The sequence below is a fragment of the Bos grunniens genome, chromosome 1, assembly GCF_055505025.1.
Source record: "Bos grunniens cultivar Pamir isolate PY7600 chromosome 1, Bosgru_T2T1.0, whole genome shotgun sequence".
Lineage (NCBI taxonomy): Eukaryota > Metazoa > Chordata > Mammalia > Artiodactyla > Bovidae > Bos > Bos grunniens.
In genome coordinates, this window is record NC_141165.1 from 29,947,419 (window position 1) to 29,965,770 (window position 18,352).

The 18,352-nt window shown below is 44.2% G+C and overlaps 1 protein-coding gene and 1 long non-coding RNA gene across 15 annotated transcripts in view; one reads left to right on the forward strand and one right to left on the reverse strand.

Moving 5' to 3' along the window:
- The window catches only part of ZBTB38 (zinc finger and BTB domain containing 38), a 139,210-nt gene that overhangs the window by 52,691 nt on the left and 68,167 nt on the right, over positions 1-18,352 (forward strand). For 9 of the 14 annotated variants that reach the window (XM_086372283.1, XM_086371498.1, XM_086371669.1 and 6 more), the window contains exons 1-2: positions 7,460-7,775; positions 8,902-8,976. The gene's annotated coding sequence lies outside the window, so the exon portion shown is untranslated. Of the gene's footprint in view, positions 1-7,459; positions 7,776-8,901; positions 8,977-18,352 lie in introns of those variants that run through there. The other 5 variants (XM_086371571.1, XM_086371841.1, XM_086371750.1 and 2 more) reach the window with 2 other exon arrangements.
- Positions 14,889-16,990, reverse strand: LOC147379212 (uncharacterized). Its single transcript, XR_015153991.1, has 3 exons — positions 16,862-16,990; positions 15,754-15,866; positions 14,889-15,069 (listed from the first exon to the last, which is right to left on the reverse strand). It is a non-coding gene; the product is annotated as an uncharacterized LOC147379212 (long non-coding RNA).

Consider the following 18,352-nt stretch of genomic DNA (forward strand, 5'->3'; position numbering starts at 1 on the left):
TAGGCTAAGTAAACTTAAAGGCATGCAGCTAATAAATGTGGACAAATACTCCCAAAATTGATCTATAGGTGGAATATACAATCTCCATCAAAATCCCAGCTGGATATTTGGCAGAAATTGAGAAGATAATCCTGAAAATCATATGGACATGCCAAAGATTCAGAATAGCCAAAATCATCGTGAAAAAGAACAAAGTTGTAGACTCACACTTACTAATTTCCAAACTTTTTATGAAGCTACAGTAAATAAAACAGTGTGCTGCTCGTGTAAGAACTCACATCTCGATCCATGGACTAGAATGAAGGGTCCAGGAATAAACTAATACTTACGGTCAGTTGATTTTTGACAAAACAGTCAGGAAAATTCAATGGGGGAAAGAATAGACTATTTTTTAAAATAACTTTTTAGAATTTTAGATCAGTTTTAGATGTGCAGAATTCTGGTGAGAGTAGTCTTTTCAACAAACAGTTCTGGAACAAATAGACATCCATGTGAAAAGAATGAATTTGGATCTCTACCTTACATAAAAAATAAAGTGAATCATAGATCTAGAGGGCTTCACCGGTGGCTCAGCAGTGAAGAATCTGCCCTCCAATGCAGGAGACGCAGGAGATACGGGTTCCATCCCTAGGTCTGGAAGGTCCCCTGGAGGACAGCATGGCAACCCACTCCAATATTCTTGCCTGGAGAATCCCATGGACAGAGGACCCTATCGGGCTACGGTCCACAGGGTCGCAAAGAGCTGGACACGACTGAAGCGACCAATCACATACACGTGCATGTAGACCTGAGGTAAGAACTAAAACCCTAAAACTCTTAGAAAACTCAGGTGTACATCTGTATGACCTTAGGTTAGACAATAGTTTCTCAGGTATGGCATCAGAAGCACAAATGATAAAAGAGTAATAAGTTAGATTTCATCAAAGTTAAAATATTTTTCTCCTTCAAAGACCATAAAGAAAAAGAAATAACTACAGAAAGGATATGTATTTGTAGAATATATGTCTGATAAAAAATTTTGTATCCAAAATATATTAAGAATCCCTATACATAAAATATTAATAAAAAAGATGAACAATTTAATTTAAAAATGAATAAAATATTTGTATAGACAATTCTTCAAAGAAGTTATACAAATGGCCAATAAATTCACGAAAAGATTCTCAACAGTATTAGTTATTAGGATGAGTCAGTCAGTTCAGTCGCTCAGTCATGTCCGACTCTTTGTGACTTCATGGACTGCAGCACGCCAGGCTTCCCTGTCCATTACCAACTCCAGGAGCTTGCTCAAATTCATGTCCATCTAGTCAGTGATACCATCCAACCATCTCATCCTCTGTCATCTCCTTCTCCTCCTGCCTTTGATCTTTCCCAGCATCAGGGTCTTTTCCAGTGAGTCAGTTCTTCGAATCAAGTGGCCAAAGTACTGGAGCTTCAGCATTAGTCCTTCCAATGACTATTCAGGACTGATTTCCTTTAGGATGGACTGGTTGGATCTCCTTGCTGTGCAAGGGACTCTCAAAAGTCTTCTCCAACACCACATTTCTAAAGCATCAATTCTTTGGCACTCAGCTTTCTTTATAGTCCAACTCTCACATCCATACATGACTACTGGAAAAACCATAGCTTTGACTAGATGGACCTTTGTTGGCAAAGTAAGATCTCTGGTTTTCAGTATGCTGTCTAGGTTGGTCATAGCTTTTCTTCCAAGGAGCAAGCATCTATTAATTTCATGGCTGCAGTCACCATCTGCAATGATTTTGGGGACCCCCAAAATAAAGTCTGTCATTGTTTCCATTGTTTCCCCATCTATTAGCCATGAAGGGATGGGACTTGATGCCATAATCTTCATTTTCTAAATGTTGGGATTTAAGCCAGCTTTTTCACTCTCTTCTTTCACTTTCATGAAGAGGCTTTTTAGTTCTTCTTTGCTTTCTGCCATAAGGGTGGTGTCATCTGCATATCTGAGGTTGTTGATATTTCTCCCATCAATCTTAATTCCAGCTTGTGCTTCATCCAGCCCAGCATTTCGCATGATGTACTCTGCATATAAGTTAAATAAGCAGGGTGACAATATACAGCCTTGACGTACTCCTTTCCCAATTTGGAACCAGCCTGTTGTTCCATGTCCAGTTCTAACTGTTGCTTCTTGACCTGCATACAGATTTCTCAGGAGGCAGGTAAGGTGGTCTGGTATCCCCATCTCTTGAAGAATTTTCCACAGTTTGTGGTGATCCACACAGTCAAAGGCTTTGGCTGCTGCTGCTTCTGCTGCTGCTAAGTTGCTTCAGTCGTGTCCAACTCTGTGCGACCCCATAGATGGCAGCCCACCAGGCTCCTCCATCCCTGGGATTCTCCAGGCAAGAACACTGGAGTGGGTTGCCATTTCCTTCTCCAATGCATGAAAGTGAAAAGTGAAAGTGAACTCACTCAGTCGTGTCCGACTCCTCGCGATCCCATGGACTGCAGCCTACCAGGCTCCTCCGTCCATAGGGTTTTCCAGGCAAGAGTACCGAAGTGGGGCGCCATAGCCTTCTCCGCAAAGGCTTTGGAGTAGTCAATAAAGCAGAAGTAGATGTTTTTCTGGAACTCTCTTGCTTTTTTGATGATCCAACGGATGTTGGCAATTTGATCTCTGGTTCCTCTGCCTTTTCTAAATCCAGCTTGAACATCTGGAAGTTCACGGTTCATGTACTGTTGAAGACTGGCTTTGGGGAATTTTGAGCATTACTTTGCTATCGTGTGAAATGAGTGCAATTGTGCAGTAGTTTGAACATACTTTGACCGTGCCTTTCTTTGGGATTGGAACGAAAACTGACCTTTTGCAGTCCTGTGGCCACTGCTGTGTCCCAAATTTGCTGGCATATTGAGTGCAACACTTTCACAGCATCATCTTTTAGGATTTGAAATAGCTCAACTAGAATTACACCACCTCCACTAGCTTTGTTTGTAGTGATGTTTCCTAAGGCTCACTTGACCTCACATTCCAGGATATCTGGCTCTAGGTGAGTGATCATACCATCATGGTTATCTGGGTCATGAAAATCTTTTTTGTGTGTAATTCTTCTGTGTATTCTTGCCACCTCTTCTTAATATCTTCTGCTTCTGTTAGGTCCATACCATTTCTGTCCTTTATTGTGTCCATCTTTGTATGAAATGTTCCCTTGGTATCTCTAATTTTCTTGAAGAGATCTCTAGTCTTTCCCATTCTATTGTTTTCCTCTATTTCTTTGCATTGATCACTGAGGAAGGCTTTCTTATCTCTCCTTGCTATTCTTTGGCACTCTGCATTCAAATGGGTATATCTTTCCTCTTCTCCTTTGCCTTTAGCGTCTCTTCTTTTCTCAGCTATTTGTAAGGCCTCCTCAGACAACCATTTTGCCTTTTTGCATTTCTTTTTCTTGGGCGTAGTCTTGATCACTGCCTCCTGTACAATGTCACAAACCTCCATCCATAGTTCTTCAGGCACTCTATCAGATCTAGTCCCTTGAATCTATTTGTCACTTCCACTGTATAATCGTAAGGGATTTGATTTAGGTCATACCTGAATGGTCTAGTGGTTTTCCCTACTTTCTTCAATTTAAGTCAGAATTTGGCAATAAGGAGTTCATAATCTGAGCTCCCAGTCTTGTTTTTGCTGACTATATAGAGCTTCTCCATCTTTGGCTGCAAAGAATATAATCATTCTGATTTCAGTATTGACCATCTGGTCATGTCCATGTGTAGAATCTTCTCTTGTGTTGATGGAAAAGAGTGCTTGCTATGATGAGTGCATTCTCTTGGCAAAACTCTGTTATTGGGGTAATACAAATCAAAACTGAAATATGATACTACATCATACCTAGTAGGATGGCTAAAATCCAAAAAGACAGACAATAAGATTGTTGGTGCAGGTGTGGAGAAGCAGAGTTCTCACACATCACTGATGGGAATGTGAAATGGTACAGCTCTTTGGAAAACAGTTTAACAGTTCCTCAAAATGTTAAACATAGAGTTATCTTATGACCCAGGAATTCTACTCTTTGGTATGCATGCGAGAGACATGAAAACATATATCCACATGAAAACTTGTACTCAGATTTCATGGCAACATTATTCGTAACAGCTCAAAATGTGTCCGTAAGCTGATGTATGAATAAACAAAACATAGTATAATCACAAAATGGAATATTGTTTGGGCACAAAAAGGAATGAAGTACTGACATATTCTACAATATGGGCGAACCTGAAGACCACTATGCTGAATGAAAGAAGCTAAACACAAAAGGCCATATATTGCATGATACCATTTGTACGAAATGTCCAGAAGAGGCAAATCTATAGAGACAGAAGGTTAGTGTTTGTCCAGTGCTGGGACTGGGGGCAGATGAGGAATGACTGCTACTGGGCACAAGTGTTCTTTGGGGGATGACAAAATGTTCTCCAATGAGGTTATGGGGACTTCCCTGGTGATCCAGTGGCTAAGACTCCATGCTCCCATTGCAGGGGGCCCAGGTTTGATCCCTGGTAAGGAAACTAGATCCCACATGCTGCAACTAAGAGTTTTGGATGCTGCAACTAAGACCCAGCCCAGCCAAGTAAATTAAATAGGTAAATAAATACTTCTTAAAAAATGAGGTTATGGATCACACACTTCTGTGAATAGACTAAAATCCATTGATGTGTACACTGTAAGTGGGTTAACTTTTTGACATAAAAATTATACCATAATAATTAAAAAATTGTTTTTAAAAAGGTGTTGAAATGAGAGAAATTGGAGGCAGTAAGGATAGGTAAGTCTTCTAAGCCTTTGCTTTTGTTTTTGAATTTCCAGTATATAACCACATTTATTGCACTGAAGAGGAGGGCTCTCCAGATGGGATAGAGGTTGGGGTGTCACTGTACTTACACCTCTGTGTCCCCAAATAGATGTTTGGCCCAATTCTCTGATTTAATCCTCACTGTTAGAATCAACCCCCAGAGCAAACAATGCCAGGAGCGGCATTTCTCTTGGTGCCTACTCATTGTTTCTCTGTCTTCGCTTTATCTTTCTCTTCACATTTTCTTGGTCCCACAAGGTAGACTGAAAAAATAATCAGCCTCTGTTCGTCTAATTAGAGACATAAACACCCATGTGTGTGAATCAAGCATGGCCACGGAGTCTTTGGGGAAGCAACAGGGAGGTGCCCAGAGACATTTTCTGTAGATAAGAAAAGAATCAGCAAACCTGTGCCAAAACACGCCTGGAGCTTGCAGCGCTTTCCTCGGCCCAAGGTCAGGCTCTGTGCGGACGCTGACAGTGACTCCGGTCAGTTGTTGCTACTCCCTCCGTCCAAAGCATGTGGCTTTCTCCCTTATGAAACTCACTTCTGCTATTTCCACCTGCCTGGGGAGTCAGACCCCACAGCACAGGTGTAATTCCTCAGAGTGGCAACTGGCAGTGGTTCCAGGAACAAGGTAATGACACAATGTCCCCATCGAACAGAGGCATCGATTTCCTGAGCCCAGTAGAGGGATCCCGTGACTGAACGCCCTGTCCCACGGTGGAAAGAAGAGCCATGGAGTGGCTTTACTGAGGCCACCAGCATCTCCCTGCCCACTGCCCACTGGGCTGAAAAGTCCTGGCTTTTGTCTTTCTCTTGGAATAACGGAAAAGTACAAACCACAGAATTATGAACCATAGCGGGAGAAGGGATCTCCAAGGTCATTCTTATCCAGGGCCCGGATAGCCCCATCATCAGATGTCTCCTCTTGCCAGCCCTCCTCACCCTGGCCCAGCACAACCCCCAGCGGGATTCTCTCTCCATCTTAGAAGGGCAGCTGATTCCTGGCAGGGCAGTGCTCAGGGCTGTGACTGCCACTGTCAGATCTAGTTCTGGCTCCTGTCACTCCCATTTCCTCCTGGTGCTTTGAAATGATATGGTAGTTCCAACACATTCTCCAAGTCTTGGGGTCTTTGAGAATGCTCTCATGTCTTCCCTTTTCTTTTTTTTTTTTTTATTTGGCTGCACTGGGTGTTAGCTGTGGCACGCAGGATCTTTAGTTGCCGCATGCAAAAGTTGCGACATGTAGGATCTAGTTCCCTGACCAGGGATCGAACCTGGGCCCCCTGCATTGGGAGCACAGGGTCATAGTCCCTGGACCATCAGGGAAGGCCCTTCCCTGTCCTGTCTTCCCCAGGCTCGTGCCTTGAGCTGCACTCAGCCTCCCTCCTACACCCATGAGGCCACAGGGCTATTAAGACAAGTCTAGGACGTGGCTCCTGTTCTGTCCACTGTGATCTCAGATCCTGCAGTCACCATGTGCCATCAAACCTCCTGGCTCCTCACTGCCACTTGGACCTGACTGGACTTACCCCCTTGGCCACTCTGGGTATCCCAGGAACCCTCAGACGTGGTGTTGACCCATCAGAAGAGCCTGAGGCCTACTACTGTAGACAGATCGTACCTAATTGCTCCACTATTTCCTTGTAGGATTTGGTTTCAAGCCCCATCATTACTCCCATTTCCCCTCACCTGGACAGGCTGCTCTTGGTCTATATTCCTTCATTCGCTCAGTCACTCAGTGTCATGCTTGAGAACACAGGGTTTGAGATCAGGCGATCTAGATTCTGCCATTAACTAGCTGTGAGACTTCAGAGAAGTGTCTTAATCTCTCTGAGCACCTCATCTGAGGAGCTGGGGATAATAACAGTACCTGCCTCATAGTTTCGTCATGAAAACCATAAATGAAATAATCTTTGTAAAGCACTTAGCCCAGAAGTGCCAACATTCACTACAAGCACACAATATATGTTCTCTACTATTTTATTTTAAAACTATCATTCGTGTATTCACCGAGCGTTTACTGCACCCTGTGGCAGGCACTGGGATATAAATCCCCCTCTTAAAGAGAGAAGACCCCTTGAATCCAGGCAGCACAAACTCATACTGGTACCCAGAGGTCAGGGTGCAGAGGTGCAGAGTCAGGGCACAAGGGCAGAGAATAGACCCTGAGCACTGTGCGCTGTCCAGGGAGGGTGACAAGAACACCTTCCACCTTTCCCGCACTCTTTTCAAACCTCTGCGATTCCCTGGGTAAGGTGGCACCACAGGGAAGTGGGAGGTGGGGGATGCCAGAGGGTGAAGTGAGAAATCCCCAGAGACACCCCCTCCGCTGCTGCTTCTTTGCCAGAGAGTGGCCTTGCCTCTGCCATGCAGGAGGGCGATGTCCCCTGAGGAGGCCTTGCTGAATCTGCCAGGGACGGTTCCGGAAGTAGGAAGGGCGGCCGGGGGTGGGGAGGCGGCAGGAATGTTCTGGCCTGCTGCTCGTACAGGCGAGTGTCCCGAGAGGAGGGCCTCTGGACATCAAAGGTTCCTTTTGTCCCCCTCCGAGTGGCAGGGCAGACGGGCCGCTGGCGATGACTCAGGCCTGGCCCTGACGTCACCCACGCCCGGCCACTGGCCTCCCTCTGCAGCCAGGAAACTGGCTGGGGAGTGGCACTCGCAGGCTGCAGCAAATCTCAAAATAAGGAGGCAACTGCCTCTCTCCTCCTCCTCTCCATCGCCCCACAGCACACCTTGGTTTTCTTTTATGCTGCTGCTTTTTTTGGGGTTTTTTTTTTCTGAAGCCTCACGGAAGGTTTTACTTCTATATCAACTTTCAAAATGTAGGAAGTCAGAATGGGTGACATCATCAGAAAAATATGTGGAGCTGATCTCGACCAGAAGTGAAGAACCCAGAGCAAGAAGGCGGTTAGAACTCCTGAGCCCAGGGAATTGGCAGCGTCTGGGTTTCAGAGGAGCCAGCGCCTCGGAGTAAGTGCAGGCCGCCCCCAGACCCCCTCACACCGCGCCCTTCACTGTGGGGCGCCATCTTGTTCCCTGACACCTGCGCCTGGCAGGCCCCAGCCCAGGGGGAGGGTGTGGGGGCTTCGTCTGGGAGACCCTCCAAACATGGCACCGAGGGGATCTCTCTGATCTTTCTCTTCTCCACAGGCCCAGACCAGGATGCATTTCCTCTTAAAAAAAAAAAAAAAAAAATACACACACACAGAGTGAGGCCAAATTCTGGTGAAAAGGGCCCACATCGTGCCTTTCCCCGTCACCCCTCTTGTTCTGTTTCCTCTTCGTCCTTCCCCGCTAGTGCTCTGTTTTGGACGGCCAGCATGTTTGTTCAGAGTTCTGAAATGTTTGTTTCCTGGATCTTATACCAAATCATCAGAAACAAAAATAAACCCCATTCTAGGCAAATATGTGCCCTGTGCTGTCAAGTGGTATTTTCACACCTAACCTGCTAAAAGTTGGCAGCTCTGGTAAGAAAATGACCACAACCTGCCACCCATACGCAGCGTGTTTCTGGTTCTCTGTGGTTGTTCCAGTTCATGCGCCTCCGCTGTCTCATCTCCCTGTTTTCAGAGAGCTTATTTTCATTCCTGCTTGTGCCATTGCATCTGGGATGATATGAAACGCAGAGACTGATGATAATGTATCTTTGATGTCTGTTTTAATTTCACTGAATCAAGTTTAAGTCTTGGTGTAGCCTATAATTTTACAAGCTCTGGAAGTTTCTACCCCAGAAAGTTAAGTTCCCACGAGAAAAGTTTTAACCTGTTCATAAGAATTGCAGAGCACACAGACATAGAAATCATACCCAGTTCTCCTGGCATCCAAAGTCATCTCCTGAGTCATTATCTAGTCTTTGTATAGTGTACTTAGCCGAGTAGAATTGTTCTTCATAAATTCTGTTCTATAATGATGGGGTAAGGGTATTTTTAAATGTATCTTATGTTATAAATGCAATTGAGAAGCTTGTTGCTTACTGGAAAAGAGCGGCAGATTCCTTTGTAAACTGACAACACCCTTTGAAGATTAACCATTGCTTGCTAATACATCTGTTTAGTAGATCTTACATTTTACTTTTTGTTTTATCTTAATATATCAGGTTGTCTAGAAGTGAGGCTCTGCTAAACCGCTCCTCATCTGGCTATAAGATCTGAACGCTGCGACCATTGATTTGGTGAGTGTCATTTGTCCCTAATGGCTGCTTGAATTTAGTTGACTAAATCTGTTCTTTTATTTTGTTGTCTTGCCTGGAAATTCCCATGGATGGAGGAGCCTGGTGGGCTACAGTCCGTGGGGTCCCTACGAGTCGGACACGACTGAGCGACTTCACTTTCACTTTTCACTTTCATGCATTGGAGAAGGAAATGGCAACCCACTCCAGTGTTCTTGCCTGGAGAATCCCAGGGACAGGGGAGCCTCGTGGACTGCCGTCTGTGGGGTCAAACAGAGTCGGACACGACTGAAGCAACTTAGCAGCAGCAGCAAGGTACAGGGAAAGGGAAGAAGGCATGGGGACTTCTGCATACAACAATAACAGCTGTATCAAAGAGGATAATAGTAATAGTTAAGATAGGCTAATTGCTGTAATAGACTGAAAAAGGTATAATGACTCAAACACAATAGAAGTTTATTTCTTGGTCACATAACAATAGAGGTCACACATTCATTCAGAGACGTAGGTTGAGAGAGGCTCCACCTTCTGCAGTATGTTGTTTTAAAGATCACCTGGGATTGTTTCCACTTCCCAGTGGAGGAGGAAAAAAGAGTGTGAAAAAGTGCACATGGAGATTTTTATGGCCCCTGCCTAGAAGTGGCCAGGACACATCTACTCACATTCTATTGGCTAAAATTCTAGTCACATGACAGCTTCTAACTGCAAAGGCATCTGGGAAATGTAGTCCCTGGATGGGGGGCAGCCACTTTCCAGTAACAGCTCTGGAGTGTTTCTGACGAAGAGGTCGTCTGCTCTGCAAGGCATAATGAGGAACTTAGGGATGCTCAAAAATAAGATAGCAGAATGAAGTAGTGGGGGAAGTAAAAAGAGATCAGATATTTAGAATTATATTAATATAACTAACACTTTTTGGTAAGGAGTGGGCAAGGAGCCAGAGAAGGCAATGGCACCCCACTCCAGTACTTTTGCCTAGAAAATCCCATGGACGGAGGAGCCTGGTGGGCTGCAGTCCATGGGGTCGCTAGAGTCAGACACGACTGAGTGACTTCACTTTCACTTTTCACTTTCATGCATTGGAGAAGGAAATGGCAACCCACTCCAGTGTTCTTGCCTGGAGAATCCCAGGGATGGGAAGCCTGGTGGGCTGCCGTCTATGGGGTCGCACAGAGTCGGACATGACTAAAGTGACATAGCAGCAGCAGCAGGGCAAGGAGCAGATTTTTCAAGAAGCCTCTGTCTGTCCTAATGCTGAGCCTTTACATAAACACCACTAGGCCACCAGTGGCCAGTGAACCACGAAAGGCATTCTTCCCTCCACTTTTTCCCCCTCCAGGGTCCTTTTGGTTTAAGACCATTCTGGCTCTGTCATGCTTGTAGGAATTGTCCAATAGAATCTGTTCTCCTAGTGGTCACTAGGAAAGCTCTTGGTGGGTTGTTTTCTTTTTTTTTCTTTTCTTTTCTTTTTTTTAGATCATAGTTCAGTTTGCTCCTGGGGGCTTTGGGAAGCTACCCTGCTCTAGATCTTGGCATAATTTTTAATATTGGGGATAGAGGGGGAAATTCCTGACAAGATGGGATCCTGAAACCAAGTTATAAGAGAAACATGTGAAAGTAAACTAAAAAAGGCTCCAGCTGAGGGTATTAATTCTACCCAAAGGATTTGATGTATAGTTCTAGCGTTTTCTTTTCAGGAAAAGTTGCAAAACATTTACTGCAATCATGAGTGGTAAGGTTATAAGCCCTGTTTGAAGAACCCTGAACTGATTTTATATGTTATGCAGTCTTTTCATCATTGTTGGTCTTGGTGCAGTATCCCCCTTGCTGGAAAATATCGGAAACCATATGGTGGTGCCTCTATGATGGCCGCAAGGCATCGTAAAGATCTCCAATACAAATGGGCTGCACGTGCTCACTTTAGCAGCACACAGACTATAAAAATGGTTTCCAGTCCTTGCCTGAGCTGCCTGGTACCTACTTCTCTAGTTTCATTGTCAATATCTGGCTAGACACTCTGGTTTTGGATTATATCTTACTCCTGGACTTGACATTTCTGGCACTCACACCCACACCCTGAAGAATACACATTGTCCATTGTGTGGGAAGGCCAGCTACTGACTGACTTAACACAGCTCTCAGAGCCTGGCCTCATCTCCTATTACTGCTGCCTCGCCCCCGCCCAGTCCCTCACATCAGGAGGAGTGGGATAGAAGAATGAGTGGATTTGTTGCAAAAATGCTTCAACCTTTGAAAGTCCATTTTTTTGGTTTGCTGCTGCTGCTGCTAAGTTGCTTCAGTTGTGTCCAATTCTGTGTGACGCCATAGACAGCAGCCCACCAGGCTCCCCCGTCCCTGGGATTCTCCAGCCAAGAACACTGAAGTGGGTTGCCATTTCCTTCTCCAGTGCATGAAAGTGAAGTCGCTCAGTTGTGTCTGACTCTTAGCGACCCCCTGCCACTGCAGCCTACCAGGCTCCTCCGTCCATGGGATTTGCCAGGCAAGAGTACTGGAGTGGGTTGCCATTGCCTTTCTTGGTTTGGTGGGTCCCAAAAGAACCTACTGAGTGGAGAGCTGGCTGGGTTAGCGGAGAAAACTAAAGATAAAACCAAGTTAACTGGGAGAGCCCAGGACCTGCAACTAGGGAGCAGCCACAAGGAGTAAGCTGAGAACAAGTACCAGGTTTCAAAAGCTGGCGTCGAGTGGGAATGATCTATTGCTACATGTCCAAGCCTAAAGGAGTCTGCCAGGAAGGGCGGGGTCAAGACCATGGTTAAGAAGGAAAAGGAGTCAGGGTCTATTCACTGGGGAGACTGTTAGTCACAGATTGTTAACTTCAACTGCCATGTAAGAATGACTCCTCAAAGTACTAAGGATGCAGGAATTGACAAAGGAGTGAGGGAGTGAGCTGGGATCAACTTGATTTTTAATGTCTAGCTGCCTAGTGTGGCAGAGAGAGATGTGCTACCACCAAATCAAAATTTCACTGCCATCAACACAACCCCTTCATCGGGCTGGTACAGCATGCTAGGTTAACACTACAGACCCACCAGTGAGGCAAGGGTAACAAGCACACTTTGTAAATACTTTGACCTTCAACGTTTTCAAAAATGCATCAAAGTAGATATTATGGGGAAAGTTAGACTTTCTCAAGCTTCCTTAACTTATAATTTTATATTTTATTTTAGTTAAAAATTTTTGTTGAAGTGAGTGAAGTCACTCAGTCATGTACGACTCTTTGTGTCCCCGTAGGCTGTAGCCCACCAGGTTCCTCCATCCATGGAATTTTCTAGGCAAGAGTACTGGAGTGGGTTGCCATGAAGTATAGTTGATTTATACAATGTTGTGTTAGTTTCTGGTGTATAGCAAAGTGATTCAGTTTAATATATATATAATATGTTTGGGTTTTTCCCCATTCTCCAATTCATATGAGGAGTACGATTCAATGTGAGGCTACATAGTCTTTTCAGAACTTAGAATCATGTCTATTGATTCAGATGTGGTCTGGGCACAGTTTGCTGATGCAGGCAGTGCTTGGACCAGTTGATTATTTTTAACCCCAGGTTAAAAGTTTTATACTTTTCAGGGCACAGAAGTACATGCCCTCCTCTTGCCCTGGGTCAGCATTATGAATGTTCTGTTTGGAAGATTTTGCAATCAGGCCACATCACAGTCACCAAAGCTGAGAATTCATGGTAATGGGGCTTCGTGATTTCTCATGCTGAAATCCCCTGACTTCTTGTCAAGAACACAGTTGGAAAACACCACACTGAAGACTTCAGGGTTTTGTTTTTAACTCAAGCCTCTGGTTTTCATCAGAACTTTATAGCTTCCTCCCACCTCCAAAACGGTATTTTTAAAAGTGTAAAGCTGAGATTCTGTCAGAATAAGTAAGGTAATATATGTGAAATGGTTTGGACAACTTAGGAAAATATGTGGCAAGTTAGGGTGTTGATGAAAACAATTACCGTCTTTGTGATCAGTATTGGTGTTAGGATTTTGATATTGCTAATAATACTGCAAGCATATTTATTTATTGATCTTTCTAAATTGACTTGAACCTGAAATCCTTAGCACCATTTCCTAACTGGCCAAAGCATGTGGTGTAAAAATTTCAAGGACATTTGGAAAGGTTAGGCCCCCTAGGCCAGGGGCCTAACCAAGTATCTTCCACTCTTACTCAGGTTTGACTCATGGATCACTGAGATCCATGAGAGAAAGTAAAGTTGAGCCATCTGTCTGCCAAAAAAGGATGCTTCCTGGCACTCAATGGGGCTTCCAGTGCATTGGCCAGAAGAGGCTTTGAAAGCCTCCATGGAAGAAGGCTGGAAGCTCCATGGAAGCTCTGGCCCTGGGTGGAGTCTCCCAAGCTGGAATGAAGCCTATCATCTGTCCAGGAGCCCCTAAGCAGAGTGTAGTCAGTCTGCATGGTGCTCTAGGGTGAGGCCACGGGGATTATACACAGAGGCAACAAGCATGAGATCAACTCAAGAGCAGTAAAGATGTTGTTCAAACTGAATTCCCTCCCATGTCCCTGTTCCTATAGTCTGTTATCTTCGAGTGTAGCAAGAAATTAGTATCTAGTGAAAAGGATTTTCTCGTTGACCCAAATTCCTGGGCATTGACTATACCAAGGTACTTTGCAAAAGAGAATGTAGCTTAAAATTCACCCCAGCACCAGACTCAGTCTGTCTTCCAAGTCCTCTTACAGCAGCAAGGCCATGGCTGGACCAGGCTCCTAAGAGGTCTCTCTTCCCTCTCTTTTCATTCCTCATGAGTCAAATTCTTTTTCTTTACTTAAAAAAAAAAATTTAGCATTGTTTTTCAAATAAAAAGAGCCATAACTAGTCACTATACAAAATCTGGAAAATAAAGAAAAGTATCAAGAAGAAACCAACAATCTGCAGTAATCTAACAGCCAACCAACAATTCAATATTAACATGTTGATGTATTTCTTGTCAGTTTTTTCATATATATTCTTTTCTTCTTTTGAACATTATTGAAATGCTATTTTATATGCCTCTTTTTAAATTTTATATATGTTATAACTATTTTTCCAAGTCACTAAATGATTTCACCCCACTTAACATTATGTTGTAAACATTTTTCCAAGTCACTAGATGATCTTTTGAAATTTTTATTTTTAATGGCTGTGTTTCCATTGCATGGATATGTCTTAATTTATCCATTCTTTTTTATGTACATTTTTATTGCCTCTAGTGTTCTGCTGTTATAAACGTAAAAACATTCTTATAAATAAATCTTGGTGGACATCTAAGGGAAAATTCCTAGAATTGAATCAGTAGGTCAAATGGCCTATTTTTAAAGTTCCTAATGCGTAAGTCAGCCCCTGAAAAGTCACCAATGTCTATTTCAAAATCTAAGTCCCCTTCAGTTTCTCATGTTAAAATGCATGTTCCTAGGCCCCAGTGGCATGGAAAGCTCTGAGGACAGGGTCTAGGAATATGTATTTTAATATACCCTCCCAGTCCCTATGCACATTAAGGCCTGAGGATTATTGATAATATTGTGTTCAATTTAATAAACACTCATTTTTCAGCAATACTTACTAGACAGAAAAAAGTCAAGGAACTGTAAGCTAGTACATCCAAACTAGAATTTAACTTAAAGGTGTTTTTTGGCTTCTGAATTTTAGATTTCTCCTTAATCGTGATGTAATACAGTTGAAAGTTTATCAGCTAGGGAGTCTGGAAACTTTACTGTAAGTATAAGATAACTGAGCCACAGAATAGTTGATTCACTCACTTGTGGTTGTTACGCAGAGATCTAGTGGCAGAGGAAGAACTAGAACTTGAGTGACAAAGGGCCTGGATCCACCCAACCTCTGAGTAGCATCACTAAGTCCTAGCTTGTACTGCTTACTGTGCAACAGGACAATAAATTGAGAGACAAGTTGTTGGGTCAAAAAATACCAACTTTATGCAGAAAGCCAGCAACCATCTTACCCAAGTTAGAGTTCAGGCTTCTTTTATACTAAAACAGGAACAGATTTGACTGGTTGTTGCAAACATCTAGATGTTGGAATCCTTTGTTCTTACAGCCTTCTACATAGATCTGGTCACAATGTTCCTATAAACCTCCAGCAAGACAAATGTTATGCTCTGTTATGCAACTTTTTATCTCTATATGAATGGAGAAGTGTTATACTTTTAAAGGTCACAGTCTTGAGAATGGGATATCATGTACATTTTGGACTACTGGCAGCATTCTTTTTCACAAAGTGTTGAGCCAGCATGCCTAAGCACAGGCAACAGAGTGCAAGGGTTAGAGCTGGAAGAATAGCTCCAATATGGAGTCAGATTTGTTCTTCTCTGGTACATTAGTAGAGACAAGGCACTGTGAGAAGACTGACTCCTAAAGTGAGCCCCTGGTTCTACCAGAGAATGTGTATCTGCCTTCTGATAGGCAGGGCATATCTCAGGATACGTGTGGGCAGCCCAGACCCTGTGAGGGACACCGTAAGAGACTACCCTGTGCTCTGAGCACCGAGATAATAACACTTAGTCCGAGGAAGACATAGGGCAGCCATGTGGATCCAGGCCGTAAGAGCCAAGTAGGAGGTGGGGTCCAGAGTCAGAAGCCAAGAGAACAGAGCAGGGACAGAGCAAGATTTACACTGTGGGCAAATGTTAGGTCACGGGAGTCATGAGTGGAAAAGCCAAAGCCAGAGCTGAGGGGCGCTGCCGTGGTTCAGCCTTAAGGATGGAGTCTCATTACCCAAATTCATGGTCAGGCGAGGTACTGCCCCCGTCTCCACCTACCTCATTGTATCTGAAAGGTGCTATGTGCTTGGCTGCCTTCTGATGGGAGGTAAGTAAGAGCACATGGCCAAATGGAGCAGTGAGTTAGAGAAAAGGTCCCCAAGAATGGAAACCTGGAAAATAAGAGAACATAGTGAATAAACAACAATCAAATTCTAAAATTCTCACCACCTTCTAAGAGGAAGTGTGACTATCCATCCCATCTGCATAACTCTTCTCAGTCATCAGACCACCATCTCATCATTTGGCTTTCAGGTTCAGCCTCAAGTTCAGCTTCCAGAGACTGTTCAGCCCCCAACAGTCCCCAGTTCATGATCAGGTTCTGTAAGACACCATCTAGATTCCTCCATGCCCAAGTTCACATGCATCTCCTGTGAATGCATCAGGTGAAGCACAAGAGCCAGAACCAAGAGGAACCCAGAGGAGAACCTTCACAGCATCCGTCTTCCATACAGAAGCATGAGGGAATCTACCTAAGATCACCGAGCTTCCCTGCTTCTGTGCAGGGTCTCCATTATCTCTTGGCTATCCTGATGCAGGATCACTACCCTCCTGATTCTTGACCTCCTGGCCAAACCTGTGGAAGCAGGGTCTTGATGGGTATGGGTTCTGGGAAGGTTCACAGCCTCCCTTGAATCAGGGGTACAACAGATGGAGGATGACTTTCCAGACATGGCTGGGGCTGTTTGAGTCATCCCCATGGGGTTGGCCCTTTTCAAAGCCCGATTCCCTGGTCATCTGAACACCTTCCTTGGCTGAGGCACCTTCTGCTACTCAGATGGAATTCTACTTGCTGGCAGGACCTGGATCCCTAGGTTGCGAAGCTCCCTGTGGTGGTGACACATTGCCTCAAATCTAACTCCCAGGAGGTAGAAGTCAGAGGTCCATGCCATCCAGACAAGGTGTCCACATGCTGCAGGAGAGTCTTGAGCAGTCAACAGAGTAGAGGGGCCAAGGGCAAGAAGTGTTCAGTGGGGCCTCTGACATCTGACACCAGTGGTGCCACTGGTGATCCCGTCCTTACCTGTCTGTGCTGACTTCATGTCCCACCACCATCCCACCACCCCGTGCTAATAAGGTACTAACTTTAGGAATAAAAAGCACTTACACAGTCTCTGGCTAAAGCTTCAGGAAGACCCCAGTCCAGGCAAAGTCTGTCCCCACCTCATGGCTGTTATATCATGGCCTTCATAGTACTCCACGGGAGTGAATGTCACCGGTATCAAGTCTGCCTGCTGGGCCAAGAAATACTGCCTTAAAGAAACCCAACATTCCCAGATGGTGAAGTCCTACTACTGATGTCAGGAGCAACTGGACAAACCTGAGGCTTCACCCTATATCAAGAGCCTCATTTTCCATCATCAAAATGCCAAACAGCACATTGCTATGTAGACAGTATTTGGAAAGCTGGAACAGTGAGAGAAACCTGAAGCCACACCAGTCAAGCTTTGGAGGCCCCACAAGTGACTGCCATCTTGACTGGGGACCATCAAAATGAGCCTCGATGAGTCTATCAGGATGGCTAAAATTAAAAAAAAAAAAAAAAATGATGTTACCAAATGCTGGTGAGGATATAGAGAAAATGGATCACTCATACATTGCTGGTGGGAGTATAAATGGTACAACACTCTGAAAGAGTTTGATAGTTTTTAATAAAGGTTAGCATATATATACCATATATTCCCACTCTTGGATATTTACAGAAGAGAAATGATAACTTAGGTTTACACAAATGAACCTAAGTACCTTCACAAATGGGGCTTCCAGGTGGCAATAATGGTCAAGAACCTGCCTGCCAATTCAGGAGACATGAGACTTGGGTTTGATCCCTGAGTCAGGAAGGTCCCCTGGAGGAGGAGGCATGGCAACCCACTCTAGTATTTTTGTCTGGAGAATTCCATTGACAGAGGAGCCATGGGGTCACAAAGAATTGGACTTCACTGAAGCGACTTAGCAGTCACATGAATATTCATAGCCTTTTTATTTGTTCTAGCTTAAAACTGGATACCCGCCAAATGCCCTTCAGTGGGTGAATGGATAACAAACTGATACATTCATATCATGGAATACTATTCAGCAATAAAAAGTCACATCTACCCATCCAACTTGAATGGCTCATAAGGGCATTCTGCTGGGTGAGAGAAAGTCAGTCCTAAAGGGTTACAGACTGCAAGATTCCATTTATATCACATTATCAAAGGGGCAAAATTACAGTGCTGAGAACAGATCAGTGCCAGGGGCTAGGCTTGGGGGAAGGTGTGACTACGGTGGGGTCGCACAGGGGGTTTCTTTGTGGTGATGGTTTGGTCTTGTATCAGGATTGTGTTGACAGCTACTCCAGTCTTCACATGTGATAACATTTCATGGAACTCTTGACACACACGCACACACACAAGTGCATGTAAAAACTGCTAAAATCTGAAGTAGTAGTCTGTACCTAAGTTAACAGTGTTGTACCGGTATTAGTATTACCTTCTTGGTTTAGAGACTGTATTACAGTAGTATTGATACAAGATAGTGTCATTCTGAGAAGACAGGTGACATCATACAGCTACTGTACTGTTTTTGCAACTTCTTGTGAATAGTAAACTAGTTCCCC